This window comes from Camellia sinensis, chromosome 11 (genome assembly GCF_055761805.1).
Source record: "Camellia sinensis isolate YWXY chromosome 11, ASM5576180v1, whole genome shotgun sequence".
Classification (NCBI taxonomy): domain Eukaryota; kingdom Viridiplantae; phylum Streptophyta; class Magnoliopsida; order Ericales; family Theaceae; genus Camellia; species Camellia sinensis.
Genome location: NC_138971.1, coordinates 112854630 through 112878455, shown reverse-complemented (window position 1 = coordinate 112878455; position 23826 = coordinate 112854630). Strand labels below are relative to the sequence as shown.

Here is a 23826-nt window from a genome sequence, read left to right as displayed (position 1 = left end):
GAAGACCGAGCACTTCAAATGCCTCAGCCAAACTGAGCACTTCAAAGCCTCGGCAGACCGAGCACTTCAAAAGCCTCGGCCAGACCGAGCACTTCAAAGCCTCGGCAGACTGAGCACTTCAAAGGCCTCAGCCAGACCGAGCATTTCAACAGCCTCAGCCTGACTGAGCACTTCAACGCCAAGCAGCACCACATTTCCAACACTTAGTCACATTCTGAAGCTTCTTCACAGTTCCAGGACCACGTCTTTACCTAGTTAAATTCTCCACATATTCTCACGTATTACATTTACTGATCAGATTATTTGCCAACTATTTAGTTACAATTTACAACCTGCCTCTTACTCCAATTTTTCCATTATCTTTTCAATTTTCATACAACTCCAATCGCACTCCGCAGGGAGGAACTTTTAACTTTCATGTTGCACGATATTTTTATTGAACCAATCTTTATGACCAGTTTTAATTACAACATTTCATTCATGCTGGCAACATAAGCAAAATACACAAAATTCAACTGGCTATACATTCATCCATTACAATTAAATAATCTTCGTACACAACTTCATTACAGTTAAATTCTCCATACCTTCATTCATTCACTCCTTTACAATGTGTTTACAAGTTAAAAAAAAAGGAAAAAAAAAAAAAACAAACAAACACAGAGCACGCCCAGTTTTTCTTCTCCTTGGCTACTCCTCCTCGCTAGATGCCAGATCCTCTTCTTCAACGCCTTCGTCCAGGGGGGTCTGGGCCACATCATCTTCGCCTATTGTCACACTACTAAGGTCCAAGTATGGGAACAGCTCTTCAGCTCTGCGCTTGAACATTTTCCAACTGCTGTCCCAGAACTCGGCCATTTCGTGCTTATAGAAGTCTGACTGCTGGAACCTTTCAATCACCTCTGCCTCTGTCCTACCTCCAGCAGTCTTCCTTGATGGGCCCACCCCCCCAGACTCTTGACCAGCCAGACTCCTGGCGACAGCAGCATCCACCACCATCTGAAATTCAGGGGACCCTTTATATTGCTCCACTGCTGCGACGCATAGATCAGGGTAGGCCGCCTTTTCATACGCCGCCTTCGCCCTCTCCTCGTCCAGCTCCCTTTACAGGGCCCTCCTTTCAGCAGCTACCATCGCCCTCTCCTCTTCCACCCCCTTCCTCAGACTCTCCAGCTCCGCCGCCGCCTTCGCCTTCTCCACCTCCCACTCCCTCAGAAGCCTCCCCTTCTCCTCCTCTGCTCTGGCACGCTCCTCCCCCAACTCCTTCAACAGATCTCCAATTCTGAAGTCCGCTTCATCCTTTTGCCTGACCAGCTCTTCATTGCTGGTCATGGCCTCTTCATGCCGCTCGATTGCCACGACGCAGGCCCTCTCAGACTCTTCCAACTTTTTCTGTTCACCAGCCAGTTGGAACTCAAGCGACACAACCTTACGGCGTGTGTCCTCTAGTTCCAACTTGACTGTTGGCAGATCGGCATGGGCAGTCTTCCAGTCGGCACTATCCTTCCTTAATTTGGCCAACTGGGCCCTGGCCTCCTCAGCCTTCAACTTGGCAGCCCCAGCCTTCCTAAGAAGGGCCCCCGCCAAGGTAGTTACCTCCATTTGGGCGGAGCATAACCCCCTCAGCAGGTCGGCCTCATTATACCCAGATACCGCGCGCAGAGCTCCCTCCTCCACAATCTTCACCAGGCGGTCTACCCCCGCCCTGGCTGGGCCTTCTTCTCCCTTCAACCTTCCAGCCACCGCGCGCGCATGATAAATCGCCGTAGCCAGACAAACCCCTCCTTCTTGGGAGTCAGGCCTCTTCTGGACCTGCTCCCCTCCGCTCGGCGCCGCCTCACTCACCCCAGCCTCCACTTGCACTGGTGGAGCAATCTCCACAACCTCCACCGTTGGGATGATCTCCACCACCTCTGGGGCGTCCTTTGCCACAGGGACCTCCACCTCCGTTGGGGCCACCTTCGCCCTCTTGGCCCCAGACTCCTCTGCAGCTTCCTCTGGGGCACTCTTCTTCTTCTTCTTCTTCTTCTTTTTCAGAGGCTCCACCCCCTTTCTGGCCTTTTCTTTTACAGGGTCTACAGGCGGCGGCCGCGGCTCAAAGCTGCTTAAGTCTTTTTCCCCCAACGGCCTGGGGCGCGGTCGGATCCTCTCCCGCGCGATCGGTTGAGGCGGTCGGCCCCTCTGCACCTCCATCAACTTCGCGGCCTTGGCCATAACTGCTCGATCCTCTACCTCCTGCGCTCTCCTCCTCTCCTCCAACTCCGCCCGGCCGAGGTCTCCACCTTTCGGCTGCGGTCCCAGCCCCGCCTCAAACAGTGCAGATGGCTGGACAAGATCGTCCCATTTGGCCTTCTCTCTCTTTCTCCACTCCTTCACTCTCTTCACCCTCTCTTCCGCCACCGCCCTCAGTCTCGACTCCATCGACCGGGTTGGCACCTTCCAAATGGTGCGTACCCCCATCCCCCCATTAACTGCCACGAAGAACCACCGTGGCCGCCACCCCTTGATCGACGTAGGCAGCCCTGCTACCAATCCCCTCCCCATCACCGCCTGTAGGGTGACCCAAGTTTCTTGCTGCCCCAACGCCTTATAACATGAGAAGAACTCGTCTATCGTCATGGCCTCCCCCCCATTCGCCTTAGGCCACGCACTCGCACAGGCCAGCAGAATCTTCCACGCATTGGGCATCAATTGCCCCGGCGCTACCTCCAGGCGATTTAGCACTTCAACCACCACTTGAGGCAGTGGCAGCCTCAGCCCCCCTTTTAGCGCCTCTTCGTACAGGGAAAACTCCCCTGGCCTCACAGTAGACGGTCTTTCCCCTGATGTTGGCAGCCGTAACTCTACCTCCGCCGGAATCTGGTACCGTCCCCTAATCACCCCCAAATCCGCCGCCGTGAGTGTGGATCTATCCGCCTTAGTGTGCCACTGATCTGGCTCTACCTGGCTTAGTGGCTGTGGCGCCAATACCAGGACCGACGCCTGCGATTCTCCCACCGTTTCCCCCACCATTCGCACCTCCGTCCTGTATTGCGCTGCTAACTCCTCCCCATCATCATCCCCCAACGGGTCCACCCTCACATTAACTCCTTCTTCTTGTGCCATTTCTAGGGTTTGCTTGCAACTCACTTTTGACGCAGGAACGAGGAAGTTCAGAAAATGCTACACAGGTATGTCGTATGCAGTGAAGGAATTAACACTTGGATATTTTGGGTTTTTGTACACAGGTAGTTGAAACGCATTATACCAACACCCCACGGTTTACCCGTATTCCATGGATCCGCATTAATTTTCGCCCGTTTCAAAACCTTTCAAATCAACCGCCAAAGCCGCCTTTTCAAAACCCCACTCGTGACCTATCGTTTCATTTCTGCTCCAACGCTTCACTTCCCCCACGATATTACCACATGTATGGCCACGATGCACTGTCCCCTCCCCTTCTCCTGTGTCCCCCCCTTCCCCTGTCTTTTCCATTTCAAATCATCACATGGCCCCACCCTACCCCCTCTCCTTTCGAGCCCCGCGTCGTCCTGGTCGGCAAGCCCCACGACCGACCCCTCTCACTCGGCCACTCGCGCGGTCGGCACCCTTCTCGGTCGACCCTTTTCACTCGGCCACCCGCGCGATCGGCACCCCTCTCGGTCGACCCTTCTCACTCGGCCACCCTCGCGGTCGGCAAGCCTCTCGGTCGACCCTTCTCACTCGGCCACCCTCGCGGTCGGCACGCCTCTTGGTCGACCCCTCTCACTCGGCCACCCTCGCGATCGGCACGCCTCTCGGTCGACCCTTCTCACTCGGCCACCCTCGCGGTCGGCACGCCTCTCGGCCGACGCCTCCCGCTCGGCCACCCTCACGGTCAGCTTCTCCCGATTCAATTACCCTGGCGATCGGCACGGCTTCCCGTAGACCTCTCCACTCGGTTCGAATTTCTCTTCCTTATTACTATTCCCTTCGTTGGACTAAAGCTGCACTCGCAAATGGGGGACTACTGACATGGATAGGCCCACGAGACATACAGACATGGATAGGCCCACGAGGCATACAGCCCACGGCAAACCGCCCCGAACCCATCGCCTCGGACCCATAGCATAAGTTGATTGGCAAAACCCAGGACAGCTGGAGTCCACCTGGACGTGGAGGGCCAAGGGCATTCGGACACATGACAGATGAGACACAGGCCACATCAGCAGACAAAGATCTGCAGAGTTATTGCCACAACACATCACCATTAATGTAGCCCATCACAGCATTTATTACGACAACACCTTCCCGTCGGAACAGAGCCCCCTCACCCTGAACAAGGTAAGCTACGGCACAGGCTTTCGGCGGAAAGGGGGGCACGTCACAAAGGACAGTGAAATGATTACCAAAGGATATAAGCAACAAGAGAAGCACAAGAATAAGGTTAAGCTTTTCATCTCTCCATCTTCTTCGCTACATTTTCCTGTTTTTCTTCTACTAATTCTCTCGCCGGAGGGTTCACTAGGGGACTGCCTCGTTCCCCTTTGGACTTGTTTGTAGGTCATTTGACGGAATCACCACCCGAAACCGGAACCTGAAGAACCTGGGCTAGCCTGACCCATCCACTCGGGACGGACTGTATCATCACTACATATTTGTCGATATCTCTCTTTTGTTATTAGTTGATTTATTAGATTATATTATCAATTTAGAGCCCAAATGATTTAATTCAATATCCATGACTTTAGTTATATTCGACCATTTTGTTGTTGAGTAACCTATATAATTTTTTTTTTTTTGGTATATAATGATTAAAGCTATCATTTGTTATATTTCTTCAAATACAATTCAAATAATTTGTCATCATTTTTTTTTAAAATAAAATGGATTAAACTATTTTCTTATATAATTTTCATAATCCTACGAAATTCTTATCTTGATTTTTTTTTTAAATATTGTAGAAACTATGCAAGTATTATTCAAGTTATGGAGAATGATTACTTACAAATTATAATTAAAAGTTGAGATTTATTCATAATTTGGTCCCACAATAATAAAATAAATCATTGATTTAAAATAAGTAAATTTATGATAACTTATAAAATTTATTTCTTTTAATGCTTTGTTTTTGTTTTTGTTTTGTTTTTTTGTTTTTTGTTTTTTTTTGCATGACACTATAGTCTGATACAAATTATTTATGTTATCAAGTGATTGTAATACTATTATCCCAACAATCTTTATAATTAACAATTTTTTATGTATATCAAATTTTTATTGTGAAATTTTGTAGATTAATTATTGTTAACATCAACCAAGATGGTCTAAGATCATGGCTTGCTGCTATTAAAATATAATTTAAGATTAGAATAATTTATATATCACACAAAATGTATATATTTTATTTTTTCGTGCATCGCACGGGTTACCGCTAGTTAGGTTATATAGGAAAGTTGGTTAGGAAAATTAGGTTATATAGCAAAACCAAAAAGAAATAGGCTGTGCCAGTGTGCGGCTAGCCAAGAAAGAGAAAGTCGAGAGAGAAAGAGAGACGGTGGGAGAGAGAGGAGAGGGAAAAAAAAATAAGGATTAGGTTTTTGTTTTGGTGGTTTCATTAATTTTTTAAGTATTTTTTTGATTTTTAAAAAAATTATATATGTTTATTTTGTTGTCATTATTTATTTATTTGATGTTTGTTTGATATTGTATTGGTATGAAAATGGTGGATTAATTTCAATTATTTTGATTAGTTATATATACAAGGTTTATAATTTTTATATATATTTATTTTATGAATGTAATCACACTCATGGATATGTGAAATTAAAATAAACTAAGAACTCATAGATAAATTCTGAATACTCTACCATGACTCCATGGATTGTTATTTTATTTGAGTGCTAGTGAGAAAGAGTGTAAAAAAAAAAGTTAGGATTATGAGATTTATTTGAATGTCTTAGGCTCAACATTGTTTTGTTTGTTCTCGTGAGTAGATGAGGGGTTATGTATATATATATTGTTGCCTCGTTCTTAAGAGTAGACGAATGCTTTGATTTACACGCGTACATATATACTAACCGTTCGGGGAGTGTGGGTCAAACTCGGGACGATATCCCTGCGCAAGTTTGGCTTTGGAGTGGTGTTAGGTATACGGGAGACATATAGGATATCTGTGTAGGCTGGAAGTGAAGGGCCGAATTGGTGGAGTTAAGGTACAAAGAATTAAATATGAACTTATTGGTATAGTTTGACTTGTTTTGATTTGTACATCTCAAAAAATAGTAAACGACCCCAACAAAGTACGAAATTTTGGCAGAGGTATATATACGTAATTCTAGACAACTTTTGTATTATAACTTTTTACTAAAAAGATTGATTAGAACTTGTAATCAGATGATCTTAGTTACAATAGTTTTTTTTTCATTTTAGTAATGCAGATTTTAGATGTTGTTTTAACCTACGAAACGAGCTCATTTTTACTGGTTTTGCGAAATTTGAAGTGAAATATTATTCCGAACATTTTTCGTGTTTTGAACTTTTCCAAAAAAAAAATCATCTTAGAATAGTTTCTTTTCGTTGTCAGCTTTAGATTTTTCAGTCGAATTCAGTCTAGGTTCTTCTATCAAGTTTTCTCTCAACTTGTTCAATTTTTGCTAAATCCTTTCGCGTTCTCTTTTAGAAAATTTGATTCTGTACAACTTTTGTTATTTAAGGTTTGGTCAATTCGAATGATTTAAGTTTGAAATGGTACGTTTTTATACTTCTTCAGCAATTTACTTATGACTAAATTATACTAACTTTATTTTTTGCAGAATGGTGGGCCTTACTAACTTTTTATGCAGGACTGACCTATCATATATTTTATTTATTTATTTATTTGTATACTCAATTTATATTTAGTTGTGTACAAGCAAGAAACTGAATGCCACCGTATCTTGGGAAACTTCATACTTCTTTTGTTTTCTGGAGTTTAGGGTTGATGTTAGTTTTATTTTTTTTTATTTTTTTTATGACCTTAGTATTTTGATAATTTGGCATTGTGAGTTACTTTCTAATTTTATATTATTTAAGTTGTTTTAACTATTTGTCGCTACTTTAATATTAGAGGTATTGGACAATCATTAATTTATGATGGATGTTTTGGTTGGTGTTTGTTAATTATTTTTTTATTCCTTGTGTGTTTTTTGAGCATTGAAATTTACTTAAACTTTATAGAGACGAGAACATTTAGATTTTATTTCACCCTTAGAATTTCAATGATGGAATATTAATTAGGGTGTAGTCCTTATTTAATAATTAATTGTCTAAATTTTGAAGCGTGACACCTTATAATTTGACTTTGAGTCAATTTGATCATAGTTTTAATTATATTGATTTTGTCATTTAATTTTGCATATTGTGTCAATTAATCCAATAAAAAAAGATAGAATTTAAGGACAAAATGATCTGGTCAAAAAAAAATTGACCATTTTAAATTGAACGTCAACCCCTTAATCGGGAGGCTCTAAATATATTCTAAAACTTTGATTGGACACCTTAACGTAATAAAATTCTTTAATTACTATAAAATGATCAAAAAGTACTTAAAATTATAAAAAATGCAAATCATAATATCTTTAGATGTCATATCTCATAACTAGTACTAATCTTTCCTTCCCTTTTCTTTATTCTACTCTCTTTTGTTCATCTTCTTTGTTTTTAGGTGTTGGTTTTACGAACTTTGTTCACAAAATTGAAAACTGAACAAATTATATTTATTCGAGTTCAAAAACATCTATATATATACATATATATTTATAGGGATATATTTTATGAGTATCAACACGTGGTAAGGTGACACCGACGTGTCAGCCGAGGTGCCACGTGTCCTGGTCGTGACGCCGAAGTGATCTCGACAAGGTCGAGATTATCTCCGAAGATATTGGAATCCAAGATAAGTGGATAAGGGACAAGAGTCCTAAAATGAAAAGGGAACTCAACCTGGATGAGGGCCCAGAATAAGAGAAGACTTCAGTTTGTATTAAGATAAGACTCTTAGAGAGTTTATCCTAATCTTACTGGGAGTCCAAGATTAGCAGTAATCCTGAGTCCATAGAAGTTAGGCTTCTATTGGGACTAGGTTTATGTTGGCTATAAAAGAGAGGCACCCCCATGGGTTTAAGGTATGCTTTTTAGGCTCAAGCTTGTGAGTTGAATAATTGATTATCTTTGAGAGATATACTAACTTGATCGTCGGAGTGCCCCGGGTGGACGAACCACCGCGGGATTCTTATATTTCTGTTGCAGGTCAGTCAGGTGCTCTCTATTTTGCCAGTGCTCTCCAGCTGAATTACTGAGTTGGCAGTGTGGTCGAAAAATTTCCTACACAATATTTATTCAGAAGCTTGTTCCCAAACAAATTTCACTTGCTTGATAACGTGTTTTCGAATTATTTGGCATTGTTCAATATTTTATATTCAAACAAAATGTATATGTTTGGCTCTATATTTTGGTTACATATTAATTTTTGCTAATTACAGTAGTGTGCGACGGTGTTGTTGCTGTTGTTCACTTGAAACCTGCTTTGAGAGTTTGAATAGCAGTGGACACTACTAAAAAAAATACTTTTTGCGACCGCCATAAACCGTCGCAAATAATAAAAAAACAGTCGCAAAAGACTTTTTGCGACGGCCCATGCGACGGCAAATGGGGGTCGCGAATATGGGGGTGGCAAATACTTTTTGCGACGGCAAAACAACGGTCGCAAATTATTTGCGACCACCTAAACTACTTATGGCGACCCCTATTTTGCCGTCGCAAAAAACAAAGAAAAATACTAACATGATCTTTGGCGACCATCTTGTTACCGTCGCAAAAAATTAAAAATAAAAATAAAAATAAAAATAAATAAATAAACAAATTGTGAAACATTAAAGCCCTTTTCTTTGATATGTTTTCTTGACATTAATTTTGAGGCTTTGACTAATTTTTTTCCTTTCCTTGGAAAACCCTTGAACTAACAACGACTACCTTCTATCAATTTCGTTTCTGCATAGTATAGTTCCATTCATATCATTTTCCCTCTTTTGCATAAGAAGTTTGTAAATATAATTTCAACCATTATTGTCTCTCCTTTCTGTTATAGACAAGTTATTAGTTATAAGTCAACCAACTCTCTCCATTTCTGGTTTATACATTTCCACATTCATGATTTCCTTGAAAACCTTGCTCTCTTTTGTGAATATATGGTTTACTTACACTCATTTGTTGCCTGCAAACCTGGTCTAGCACAGCGTTATAAATTTATTTGATTCATGTTAACTTGGTTAAATTAAATCTGTCTTTTAGTGGCTACCTAAACAAAACAATTTCGAGCGATGAAGATGTGTCATTACAGAGAGTAAGATTCGAGCGATGAAGATGAATCGATGAAGATGTGTCAAACGTTACAGAGAACACAAAGAGAAGTGTTTAGGCTTACCGATTATGAATCTCGATTATGAATCAATCGAAATCTTCTTCAACAGCATCTTCAAATCTTCAAATTTTGAAATCAAATCTTCAAATCTTCACTGTCGAGCGAGAGAGACAGTGAGATTCGAGTGAGAGAGAGCGTGGAGATTCAAAAGAAAGAGTCGAGCGAGACAGATTTTGAGAGAGAGAGAGAGAGAAGAAAGAGAGTTCAGATTTGGGAAATTAGGAAAAAATGACATAGGTTTTACGTTTCACGTTTTTTGTTTTGGGGGGGGCAGATTGGGTCAAGTAAAATGAGATTTTAAGACAAAAAAATATTTTTTTTTTGCGACGGTTAAACAGTCGGTCGCAAAAAATTAGACGCAAATAGTCATATTTCTAGTAGTGGGAGGTGTTATGAGGGTTTCTTATGATTTTGTTTTGAGAACTTACGTATAGGTTTTAATAGGTGGAGTTATTATATAATAGATCTTATGATAATTAATGATATTTTTTTATTAAATATTATTAAAAATATCATTAATTGTTAATTTTCAGCGACAGTTTGAAAATTATTACAAAAAATGTCACTAATTATAAGTTTTATTTACAGTTTAAATAAATTGTTACAAAAAAAGTCACTAATTTTTAACTTTCAGTGATGATTTAAAAATTTATCACAAAAAAATGTCACTAATTGTAAATTTTGTCGACAATTTACAAAAATTATTGACAAAAAAGTTACTAATCGTTAATTTTTAATGGCATATAAAAAAATTGTCAAAAAAATATATTTTTAACGACAACTTGATTATGATTTATTTTCAATAAGATTTAATGAGAATTAAGTCCCACTATTATGATCTATTGATAAACCTTTTTGTTTTTGTCTAAGAGTGAATTTGGGGGCTATTTGATGTGTGAGGTGTCCTAAGAGTATATTTAAGATTTTTTAAGATATGAGTATTATTTTCTGGTATTCAATATAATAGAGTAAATTTTAAATTTTAGAATGAGGTGTACAAAGTATTAGAGTGTCCAACTAAAATTTTGGAGTATACTTAGAGCCTCCTCTTAATCATTTTGGAGAAAATGAATGGACTAGTTTATCCCTAGATTTCAGTCCAATTTCCAAAAAAAACATGGATAATTTACAAATGAGAGCTACTTTTCTAAAACAATTATAAATTTATGAAAATTTTATGACCTTAATCATTAAAGTGTGTAAAGTTTATAATGAATTTACAATTATTTTTCAAAAATAATACTGACAATTAACATAATGTAAAAATTTAAATGTAAAGTTAATACGATTAAAATTATAACAGAATTAATTATAAAAATTACAGATGTAACTTATTTTTGTAAGTATCTCTCTGTCAAGTGTTATTTGACAATTTAATAAATATTAAAAATCAATCATTTGGAGATCTGGATAGCATATGATTGTCATACCAACATCATAACCTTCACTAGTTCTGATGATTACTACATGCCTAAAATATATCAAGATACAGATAAGAGAAAGCTAAACCTATCAAGTTACACCACTAAAATTTCAGTTTTTTGCGACGGTAAAATGCTGTCGCTAATACTCCTAATGCCGTCGCAAAAAACTTTTTGCGATGGTAAATGACTTTTTGCGACGGCAAGAGGGGGGTCGCAATTGGGGGGGTTGCAAAAGAGTTTTTGCGACGGCACAATACCGTCGCCAATGTTTTGCGACGGCATTTTTGCTTTTTGCGACGGCACTTTGCAGTCGCTAATAATATTTGAAATTTCTTTGACTTTTTGCGACGGCACTATTTTACCGTCGCTAAAAATGTTATTTGAGACGGCAAAAATTACCGTCGCTAATAGTCTTTTTTTGTAACGACAAAAACATTGCTTTTGTGACGGTGTGATGCCGTCGCAAAAAATATTAAAAATATAAAAATTTCTATTTTTTTGCGACAGTATACTACCGTCGCAAAAAATATTAAAAAAATAATAAAATTTCTATTTTAAATAATTAAATTTCTATTTTTTGCGACAGTTTAGTACCGTCGCAAAAGGTAAAACCTATGACAAAATCAATAAAAATATTAAAATTTTCTATTTTTTGCGACAGTATAGTGCCGTCACAAAAAAAAAAATCTCTGATAAAATTATTAAAAATATTAAAATTTCTCCATAATAATATAAAAATTCATATATAAAAATAACAATTTCTCCATAATAAAATACTCTTCCATTCATAATTACACATCAACAAAACTATTCCACTACATAATGTTCCATAATCATATATAATGTTTAAATACATGATTTTGTTCATAATTCAAAATAACATAAATCAAAATTAAATATTTTTCTCATCATTCTTCGTAAATAACAAAAACAAAAATTCATCATGCTAATCCTTCTCTATTTGCTCTGACATCATCTTTAATCTTGCATTTTCTTGTCTCAATTCTGTCATCTCTGATTCAAGTTCATCATGCTAGAGGAACAAAAAAATGTTATATACAAGTTAATCAATTATGATAAATTCAAATGTATATTCCAAGTTTCCAACATACAATCTCACAAACCGGAAAAGAACTAGAGTATACATAAGAAGAACAAATTTAATTTATGAGAAGTTAAAGAATTCAGCACACAAAAAAAAAAAAAATGTAATGAAAGACATCATTTAAATGTTCCAAACACCTCCTTTCAAATTTTATGACCGAAAAGAGGTACTTTGGTTGAAATTTAGATAAAATTTGGATAGAAACAGAGTTGGAACCGTTTAGATCAATTAAATTGACATAATTGAAATATTATAAACCAAAATGAAATATAAGGCATATTTTAAGGACAGACAATATATTTAACCATTTTTACTTTTGTGGTCTGCAATAAAATTTGAGGTATCAATCACTTGGGAAAGATAACCCTTCAATTTAATGCTTCAATTACTTATATCAATTTATCTAAAACTTGCCTAATGATTCAAACATCTATATAGAGTTAATGGGCTCTGAAGACCTAGGGATCCTAAGATCACAAGAATTCAAATCAAACAAATTTTTAATACAAAAATTCAATATTCTTTTGGTGAAAAAAATGGGCACAAAAATTTGAAGTAATCACATGGCAAGATTAATTAGTATATTTAGATTCCTAGAGCATTCAACAATGAGATACCAAGAAAAAGGGTACTCAATGGCTTTGGTCAATTATAACCTGCTGATAAATAAAATATGAGACAATTCATAAATGTTAAGGTTTTTTTTTTTTATTACAATTGAATCAGACTTTATCCATTTTGTCTAACTATTTTTTACATATTATATTATCACAATGTTAAAACAAGTTCTTGATTAAGGCCCTTCTTGTCTTTTTTTTCAATGCACATAACTAATTACAAAATGGATTACATAATACTATAGTCATATACATCAGACACACGCCACGGAAAAGGTTCACTTCACCATTATGTTCCGTGATTCTGTGTCCATAGAATTATTGTTTCTCTTTCTTTTCTATCAATCTGCTCGCTACCTAAATTATGAAAACATGTAAATTTATTGTCTGATTTCAATAATTTATTTAGGGTCTGTTTGAATAGAGTGAAAAATATGATGAAGAATGAAAGAAAATTTATTTTCACACGTGCATTTGGTTAAGATGAATTGTTTGTGAGAGAGTAGTAAGAAAATAGAGACGATAAGAACAAGCTAGAGAAGAAAAAATATATATGTTGCATGAAACTAAAAGCCAAGTTACAAAGGCCAAACTTTCAAGTGCATTTTGAGGATTAGTGAAGATGGTTTCGTGTCATTGTACTAGCAAATTCTGTGTTTAATTACCTCTTTCCTAGTGCCTGAGCTCTTGAGGTTTGGTGAAGATGGCTTTGAAGTGCTTTCTTCACAGAATTGTCCTCTTGTTCCACCCTAAAAACATGTAAATGAAAATTTTATGCCATTGATCTTCAAAACATTGATATACATTAACCAATTACAGAGTTTAGTATTAGCATAATGAAGGATCGTGCCCACTACTATACCCAATTCTAACAATATTAAGCTTCATCGACTGGAACTCATTCATCCAGTTTGCAATAGACTGAACATTTTCTCAAAATTTTCCACCTGTAAAAGACACTTTCATCTGAATTGAGCAAATCAAGTTAAAAGCATACTTTGTTACAAATCCCTTGGTTGATAATATTATCACATTGTGTCTATGGGGTTGCCATAGTCAAAGATGAGCGAAGATGAAAACAAGCAATAGGCCAAATAATTACCAAACCTCATCCTCAAACCATTTGAGTTGTAACAGTCACAAATTATTATTCTAAGAAAAAACCAAATTTCCCCCTTTCTTGTTATCAAGTTAGTCTCAAATGTAATGCATATCAAACTGTACTTGTATTTATGTCTGTGTCAGGTAAAATTTCAGAGAAGAGGGACAAAGGTACTCACTTTAAACCACCAACTTTACACTACAAAATGCTTGACACCACCGAATGACCTCACAACCTTACTCCAGTACTTGTAATGCCTCTCTTCGTCCCTTGAACCAAAGTCAGGGTCTGCTTGAAAGAATACCTTCCCATCTCAAAACAAACAATACTAATCGAATGGAGATTCGGAGTACAAATCTCCAGCGACTCTACCTCATTCCGAGAATAGAAGTTCCAGAGCGACAACATCTTCAACTTTGAAGAACATATCTTCAAATTCTGCATCCCATAACAAGACACAAGAACCAAACTCCAAATTCGAACATCCCGAATTCAAACATTATTGAATTTAATTATATCAGAAAGGGAAAAAATGGAACACTCATATTGATCAGCAATCAGTTGCTTATAATGACCAGTAACTAAAGGATCTCTTACAAATTCTTAGTCATCCTCATACCAGTGGCTTATGTATCAAACAAAGGGTTAGAAATCAAAGAAATAAAATACCTCATAAAATACCTCACACATTTTTACAAGGTAAATAATAATAATAATAATAATAATAATAATAATAATAATAATAATAATAATAATAATAATAATAATAATGTTAAGCAATAGTCTAGCATTAACATAACAAGTTTTGAAACACACAATTCTCCAACCAAAACCCACAAATTTTTTAATGCCAACCTATTCAAAACCTCTTAAAATCAACAGTACATCCACTTCTTGAAATGATTTCCTAAACCCCAAATTGGACTAATTTTATTCTATTTTGATTCATTCCTTTTTCCCCCATAGAATTCAGAGAGCACATTAGAGAGAGAGAGAGAGAGACCTTCTGAAAGAAGGATGTTTGCGAAGCTTTTCACCAGACCCATTGCCCTCCAAACTACCCTTGGAGTCCTCTTGCTGCCGCTTCTGCGACATTACCAATGCTCGCAGAAAACAACCACCACCACCACTAATAAGCTGCTATGGCTATGGCGGTGGGGGCAACATAGAGGTATAGAGGAACCGACTGGAATGAGAGAGTCGAAAAAAGAGTCAAAAGAAGCGTACCGTCTCGCCGCCGAACTAGTCTTCCCGCTGCTGAACCAGTCTCGCCGCCGATTGAAACCCTTCCCCTTCAACCCCAGTCTCTCTTCAAACCCTCTATCTTTTGTCTCTCAGATAGGTTTGCTCACTGTTTTGAAAGTGTTGTGAAATTAAGGGCTCTACAAGCCTAAAAGGAAATGAAAAAAAAAGAGGGAAAAAAAGGGGGGGGGAAGTTTGGGCGGGCCTTCGGATGAGTAAGTGAAAAAGTAGGGAAATTTGTTTTATTTTTATTTTAATGATTTTTTTTTTTATTTGGTAGAAGCAGGGGTAATATTTTAATGAAAAATATTTTTTGTTAAAATAAAGTTAATTTTTTATGGTCAATGAAAAATATTTTTTTGTGACCCATTTTTTTTTGTTATTAAAAATCAAAAGTTAATTTTTTGTGGTAGAGAAGAGGGAGCGGCAATAGTAGTGAATGTGGTGGATAAGAGGTGGTGGTGGTGGTAATGGCAAAGGAGATTAGTGGTGAAGTTGTAGTATTGGTAGAGGAGATGGAGTGGCGGTGGTGGAGAAGAGGGAAGAGAGAGAGTGAGTAAGGTGAAGAGAAAGAAGAGAGATGAGAGAGATAGAGAGAAAAAAATTATTACAGATTCATGAAAAAAATTAAAATTAAAATTGTTAATATTTATAAAATTTATCTCTTATTTGTAATTGTTTTTTGAAACTCAACCTGTACTGAAATTTCTCCACATATATATAACATTTATATATATATATGTTGGTAGGGATAGATTCAAAATTATCCTTATGAAGTATAAAAACATGTTTGAGGTGCAAATTCTTATAACAGTGCGATGAGATGAGAAAGAGAGTGATCGGTGCAGAAAGTTTCTACGTTGAATGATCGGCTGCCAGAAACGAGAGAGTGAGAAAGAGAGACAGTGAGATGGTGAGTGAGTGATGGTGAGACTGAGAGAGAGAGAGAGTGAGGGAGCCGATTATAGATTAGGGTTTTTTCTTTTGTTATAGGTGAGTGAGATGGTGAGTGAGAGATGGACGGTTAGATTTGGAAGAGGGAAAAAAAATGAATTTTTTTCTTTTTGATTTTTTTATGAATTTTTTTCATTTTGAATTTTTTTTTTTCCAATTTTCATTACAAATGAATATTTAAATAATAAAAGGATTTTTTTTTTCACAACGGAGGATGTCATTGCTAAAAAAAATTATTTTTTATTAAAATAATTTTTTTATAGTTAATGAATTTTTATTTTTATTTTTATTTTTTCATTTAGTAAGGTTAAAAATTTATTTGTTTCATATTTATTTTAATGAATATAAAATTATTATTATTTTTTTATTTGGTAGAAGTAGGGATAATATTTTCCATTAAAATAAAGTTAATTTTTTGTGGCCAATGAGAGAAAGAGATATAGAGAGAGAGAGACAGGGAGACAGAGAGAGAAAGAGATAGAGAGAGAGACATAGAAAAATAGAGATAAACAAGATATGAGCGAGAGATAGACAAAGAGAGAGAGAAATAGAGCGAAAAGAGATGATCGAGAGAAAGACATAGAAAAAGAGAAACGAAGAGAGAAGAAAGATGAGCGAGAGAAATAGAGAGAAGATAAATGAGCGAGAGAGAAAAGAGATAGAGAGATGAGAGAGATAGAGAGAAGAGAGATGAGCGAGAGACAAAAAGAGAAAGAGACAGAGACAAAGACTGACAGATAGAGAAGAGTGATAAGTGAGAAAGAGAAGAAAGGTAATATTTTGTGGTAGAGGAGAGGAAGCGGCAGTAGTGGTGAAGGTGGTGGATAAGAGACGGTGGTGGTGGTGGTGATGGCGAAGGAGATTAGAGGTGAAGTTGTGGTAGTGGTAGAATAGATGGAGTGGCAGTGGTGAAAGAGAGGTAATGGTAGTAATAGTAGTGGCAATAGTGGTATTGGTGGTAGTGGAGTGGTGGCGATGGTAGTAATAATGGTAGTCGTAAAGGTGAAATGGCGACCGTGGTAGCAGTGGTGGTAATGAAATGGCGTTTGCAGTAGTGGTCAAAGTGGTAGAGGAGATGAGTGGTAAGAGAAAGAGATGAGTGAGAGACATAGAGAGAGAGAGATAAAAGAGATAGAGAGAAGAGAGCTGGACGAGAGACATAGAGAAAAGAGAGAGACAAACAGACAGAGAAGAGTGATGAGTGAGAGAGAGAAAGAGAAGAATGACAGAGACACAGAGAGAAAGAGAGAGACGGGCAAACAGACAGACAGAGAAGAGTGATGAGTGAGAGAGAGAAAGAGAAGAATGACAGAGACACAGAGAGAAAGAGAGAGACGGACAAACAGACAGAGAAGAGTGATGAGTGAGAGAAAGAGAGAGAGAGACAGAAAAGAGAGACAGAGACACATAGAGAAAGAGAGAGACAGACAGACAGAGAAAAGTGATGAGTAAGAGAGGGAAAGAGAAGAGAGACAGAGACAGAGAGATAGGAAGATGAAAAAATGGGTGAAAAGAGAAATGTTCAAAAGAGTAAGGCGACGTCGTTTATAGTAGATCGATAAATCGAGAATGAGCTCGATAAATAGAGAAGATGAGAGTAAGAGAAGGGGCAAGACGAACATAGTGAGGGAGAAATAGACAAATAGACAGAGAGAGAGAGAAGAGTGATGAGTGAGAGAGAGACATGGAGAGAGAGAGAGAGATAGAAAAAGAGATGAGCGAGAGATAGACAAAAAGAGAGAGAAATAAAACGAAAAGAGATGAGCGAGAGAGAGAGAAAAGAAATTAGAGAGATAGAGAGAATAGAGATGAGCGAGAGAAAACAGATGTGAGAGATAGACGAGAGACACAGAGAGAAAATGAGAGAGAGAAACAGACAGACAGAGAAAAAAGAGTGATGAGTGAAAAAGATAAAGATAAGAGATAGAGATAGAGACAGAGAGACAAGAAGATGAAAAAATGAATGAAAAGAGAAATGTTATATCAAAAGAGTAAGACGATATTGTTTTTTTTAATTTTTTTTGCGACAGAAAAAAGTACTAGAATTTATTCAAACCATTTTGTGACTATATATATATGAAGCTGTCTCAAAACCACAATCACTATGCTAGGTTAGAGTTTTCCAAAAACTCTTTTGAGAAAATTATACTTTCTTGTTTTCCATGTTATATTGTTTTTACTGAATTTTTTTAATATTTTAAGTATTTTTTTTAATTTTTAGACACACCTAATATAAATACACCTAAAAATTTTAAAAATTGTAAAAAAAAATATTTTAAAAATTCACTAAACACCAAAAATACAATAATTCAATACATTTTTTTTTGTATTTTTATATATTTATTAATTTTTAAAAATATTTTTCATAATTTTTTTTTAGATACATCTAAGTAAGGTGTATCTAAAAAAAATATTTAAAAATTTAAAAATATTCACTAAAAACAAAAAAAAAAAAACACAAAAGTCACTTTTTGCGACGGCAGAAAATGCCGTCTCAAAAAAGCAGAACATTTGCGACGGCACAATTTACCGTCTCAAAAAATGAGAGTATTTGCAACGGTATTTTCTGCCGTCGCAAATACTCTCATTTTTTGAGACGGCAAATGGTGCCGTCGCAAATGCTCTGCTTTTTTGCGACGGCAAAAAATACCGTCGCAAATACTCTGCTTTTTTGAGACGGCAAATGGTGCAGTCGCAAATACTCTGCTTTTTTGAGACGGCAAGTGTACCGTCGCAAATAGTTCCGTCTCATAAACCCACTTTTCCTGTAGTGTTATTTAAATAATAAATAAATAAGCCAAAAACACAAGGGCATGATTAATGTGATGTGAAGAGTTTGTATTGATATAAGGTAATTTGTTTAAATAAGGAATCACTCTTATGATTTAAAAGATTATAAATATTCTGTTGTCAGAATTTTTTATTTAATAAAATTAATTAAAAAGTAAAATTTATAATTGAACTCTTATATAATAATAAAATTATTTGATTTATTAATTAAAATATTTTTTATATCATTAAAAATTATTAATTAATTTATTAATTTATTAATAAAATAAATCATTTGCTATAAAATTAAAAATTTAAGAGGCGTGATATAATTCGTATTTTAAATAAATATCAAAAATAAATTTGTAATGTATCCTATATATAAAAAGAGAAAGGCTTGTAATTTATCGTATATATAAAAAGAGAAAGGCTTCTCTCCAGTTTATATAGTAGATTGGAGTATATTGTTGGGTCTGTGAGCTGTGGCGGAGCCGCAGCTAGTCGAGAGGGGTCACTTGCCCCCTCCAGGTTTTGGAATTATTATTATTTTGTTTTTGCAAACATAAAGAAAATATTTTAAATAAAAAAATTGTAAAATATTATTTTGAGTAAAATATCAATGACATTTTTAAAATTATGAGAATAATAATGGTTGTTTTTTTTTATATTGAAAATAAAGATATTACTATAAGTTTATATTATTATCTATGAAAATTTCAATACAATGGTGATGTCTATCATTATTGACATACAATTATAATTAATCTTAATGAAAATTTAGAATTTATTAAATTGTTACTTATATTTGACATGTGGGGTGACATGTGCGATTCATCCTCTATGTGTTTCTTTACTATTGGTTGGTGATATTATATGTCAATGATAACGTGGTATTACTATTATATTGAATTTTTATTACTTTATCATTATATAATTTATTTTCAAACTTATATCCATGACTTTTTTTTTTTATATTGTCCATGATATACTAATTACAAATAATATATATATATATTTCTTGAAGGCACTTATAAAAATTTATGTGAAATATTTTTGTAAAAATTTTCAATGTTACAATTAATAAGTGCCCTATCTGATTTAATTTCTTAATTTCTTAGCTCCGCCACTGCCTGTGAGGCTCACTACGAGTTCCATTCTTATAATCCGAACTACACAATGTGTAGAGCTCGTCGATTACTATACTTGCAAAAAATCACGTTAATCGGATATCGATGGCTCCTTAATCGGAACATATTTTTTTCAATGGTAAATATAATTAAAAAAATAAATTATTAATAAAAATGTATTCTAATGAAGAGACTACCGATATTCAATCCACGTAATTTTTTATAAATATAAAATATTCAATAAACTCTATATATTAAATGATTCAAATTATTAAAATAAAATCCACAATAAATGCCACCTACTCAACAATACACTCTAAGAGCATCTCTAACCCTGAATTTCTTTTGTCATCAAATTTGATAAAAAAATGATTCTTTCCTCAATTTGATACCACTGGCTCCAACGCTTCACTTTTTATCAAATTTGCTCGGGGACAACCGGTTGGTTGACCGGTAGATTTTTTTTTGAACTGTTTGAACCAATTTTTTTGAACTGTTTGAACCCTGCCGGTCGACCAATAAGGAAATTTTTTATTTTATATTTTTTTTAACTGTTTGAACCTTTTGGTGGTCGACCGGTTGGTCAACCGGCTGGTCAACTGGCAGGTCGACCGGTTCGTCTCCCCCAACGGTCATGCACAGTGTTTTGGTGAAATGCGGAGTCTGTCCTCATTTTGGTGAAACGTTTGGTGAATTCTCGATTTGATATTAATTTGGTGAAACCGTTGGAGCTTCAAACAGTATTTTTTTTACCAAATTTCAAATTTGATGACCGGTTTGGTGAAGCGTTGGAGATGGTCTAAGGCCTCGTTCGACAAGTAAACATTTTAGTCAAAAAGTCACTAAAAAAAGTCAAAAAACCTATAACTTATATCAAAAAGTCAAAAATTCTATTTTTTTCTATTTTTTTGTAAAAATTCAAAAAATTATCCCAAATATATAAATTTTTTTATTTTATATTTTAATAAAAAAATTAAAAAATTATTAAAATAACTTATTCCGAGGCCTAAGTTTACTGTGTAAACCGGCGGGAAGCGATCTCCCTATAAAATTTTTGTTAGCATGTGTCACATGGTAGACATGAGAGTGTTCTGGAGAGAGACAGAGAGGGGGAGAGAGAGAGAGACAATTAAAAATTTTGTTAGCATGTGTAACATGGTAGACATCAGAGTGCTCTGGAGAGAGAGAGACAATCCCTCGTAGATCCATGCGTCCCCTACCAATTGCAGTGCCCTATAACTATAGGGCAGGTCTATCACATGGCCCAATAATTCATAGTACAGAATTTTGACTTTATTTTTCTAAGTTTTTTTATTTATTATTATTATTTTTTACTACAAGAAATAAGTTTATTAAAAGTTTTTTTTATTAAATAAAAGTGATATTATTTTTTTAATTTATATATTAATGCCTAATTTGTAAAGACTAAATAAGTGTACTTTTTAACTTTTTTTTGTATTATGTGTAGAAAAAGTAGAGAGAAGATGTTGATTGATGTAACCCAAAAAAGATAAAAAGATAAAATAAGTGCACTTTTTCCTTTGTAGCCAAACTTGGCCTAAGACTTCGTTTGATAACATTATATTTTAATTTAAAAGTTAAAATATTTAAAAATTTAACAAATTATATAAAAAAATCAAAGATTTTTTTTATCATTTTATATATCTTTTCGTAAAAAATAAAAAAATCATTCTAAATATATTAATTTTTTATCTTATATTTTAATTAATTTTTTTAAAAAAATTATTAAAATAATCTACTTCCAAATGAGGCTAATGAGGCTTAAAAGTGATGCATCAGATTGTCCTTTAAAAGTGAATATAACTGTCAAGTTATATTCAAAGGAGGCTTAAAGTATAAAAATTGTGAGTTAATTATACTTTTCGTGTTTTTATTTTTATTTTTATTAAATTAAAGATATATATAAAACTAGTGTAAACTAGTAAAAACACAGAATATGCAGCGGAATAAAATCATCAGATCATACCTTTTGATGATAGAACCTCGTGGATAAATCACGTGCTTCCAGAATCAGATCAATCAATCCCAGCAGTGGGGTGATATTACAATGGTGAATATCACCCACACAAACCACAGTGCAAATGACTTGATCGTTGTTTCTTGGGAGAGAGTCAGTTTATGGGTAGAAACAAAACATACGTTGTTTCTCTCTTGGTTACCCATAACCATATATCAGATATATATTATATTTATCTCATTTATCCATTGGTTAAATGAGATAATATCTGACATCTATATCATCTATCCATATCATGATATGATAGATATATATCCTGAGTGGCTCATCCAAATAGGTTTGAATTTAAATTCAAAACCCATTTGGATGAGGTTCAAAAGGTTCTAAGGGTCATGCCACATGGGCGCCCAATTTCTAACATCTCCCACTCGGACATGAGTTGGCATGACACTGCCACGTCTCAATCTCAATCTCCCCAAAAATAAACAATCTCATACTAGCCACTGCACCGTGCGACTGCTGAGAACACCTGCATGTGGGAGCTCTATACTAGAAACTCAAAATGAGCCAGCATAGAGACATCAACCCAAAAAGAATAGAAATAGTGTCTCATATACCCCAGACCCATCTAATTACACCGGTCCAAAAAACATCTCTAATCCCTCAAAAAGAGCATGTTTGACCCTCTCAATTCTTGCAATATATTCGCACTCAATTCGCCTCTCATACAGAGCGATGTGAGTTGCCGGCAGTGAATATACAACAGTGGTGTAATACTAGATGATCTTCCCTTTGCACTCATGCCATTTAGTTTAGGATTGACCGCTTTCCCAGTGATGTCCCTTAAGGCCGAATCATGCATGACCGCAGGCAACATACCAAAGTAGCAGAACATCAACCCCTTACCTTATGACATAGTCAAAAGTCACAAAAGGGTACATAAATGAAAGTCATATCAATAATGACTCGTAAGACTCACACGGTGAGGAAGCAGGGATCCATTCTCTCACCTCATTACTCGGTCGCTAAGCACATATAGTATGAATATATGTTACGGTGGAGTAACTCTTCCATAAAGAGTGACGTCATACTCGATACACCGTACAGATATTAGTCTAGTCGCTTTCTAGCGCCTAACCCGAATTCTCTATTTGCTCGCCTTCTAGGCGCCAAATGAGATCTCGTATCTGGCTAATCATAACAGGCACAACATGGAAAGTGGGTACTAACATCCATGTTTGGTCCTTAACACGACCTCATCTTGGTTATAACCAAGGCGACATACATAGTGGATGATTTAAGCCTCTCTTGGCTCCAAATAAAATAAACCACCAGTCTCATCCTTGCTCGCTCCCAAGCGCCAAGGGCGATTGCTCGTGTGAGTGAGCTAATCTTGCCTGCTGACATTATCATTTGCTAATCATTATGACACAAATCATAATAGTGTCAACATCCCATCATCTCAAAATAAGTGATCGATTTAAAAAAATGACCACAGCTTGCGCAATTATAGATTCCAAACATAAGCCTTATCAGCACCTCTTGCGATAAGTATATACAACGGAATCCACCATGTGCGCCTCACATGAAATGATTTAAGATCACTACCTCTTGCGCAATAACCTCTCTAAAGATATTTTTGGTGACCAATTTGCGTTCATTCTTAATGCGCCCAACTAGCGCAGATGCGCCCAACTAGCGCATTGAATTTTACAATGAGCAAATTAATATGCTTCTAATAAAGCATTTTATCCACAGTCTAATGAGCAAGGTCAATGTCTAAACAGCTCAGTTAACCATTTATCAAAGATAAAACTTATCATGTCGAATACGCCCACATAGCGTACTTTAGGCTCCCACAACAAAGAAAAGATCAAGGAATATAGGTCATCTGTTTCTCCCAAAGACAATCTGAGGATTCACTCAATAGCTAAGGCTCTGGCTTTTACCGATAGGTAAGTCAATGGATTTGCAATTTTGCATCTAGAATCATTCTAAGATATTCTCTATGTAAGTCATCGAAGACAGACCGAGAATTTTCCTAAAACAATCCCTAAGGATCGTACATCCGAGCATATGAATTACATCACCCA

The 23826-nt window shown here is 36.1% G+C and overlaps 1 long non-coding RNA gene across 1 annotated transcript; it reads right to left on the bottom strand.

The window, feature by feature from the left end:
- Positions 1-13193: 13193 nt before the first annotated feature.
- Positions 13194-14992, bottom strand: LOC114273653 (uncharacterized). Its single transcript, XR_014345338.1, has 3 exons — positions 14891-14992; positions 13424-13508; positions 13194-13310 (listed from the first exon to the last, which is right to left on the bottom strand). It is a non-coding gene; the product is annotated as an uncharacterized LOC114273653 (long non-coding RNA).
- Positions 14993-23826: the final 8834 nt, after the last annotated feature.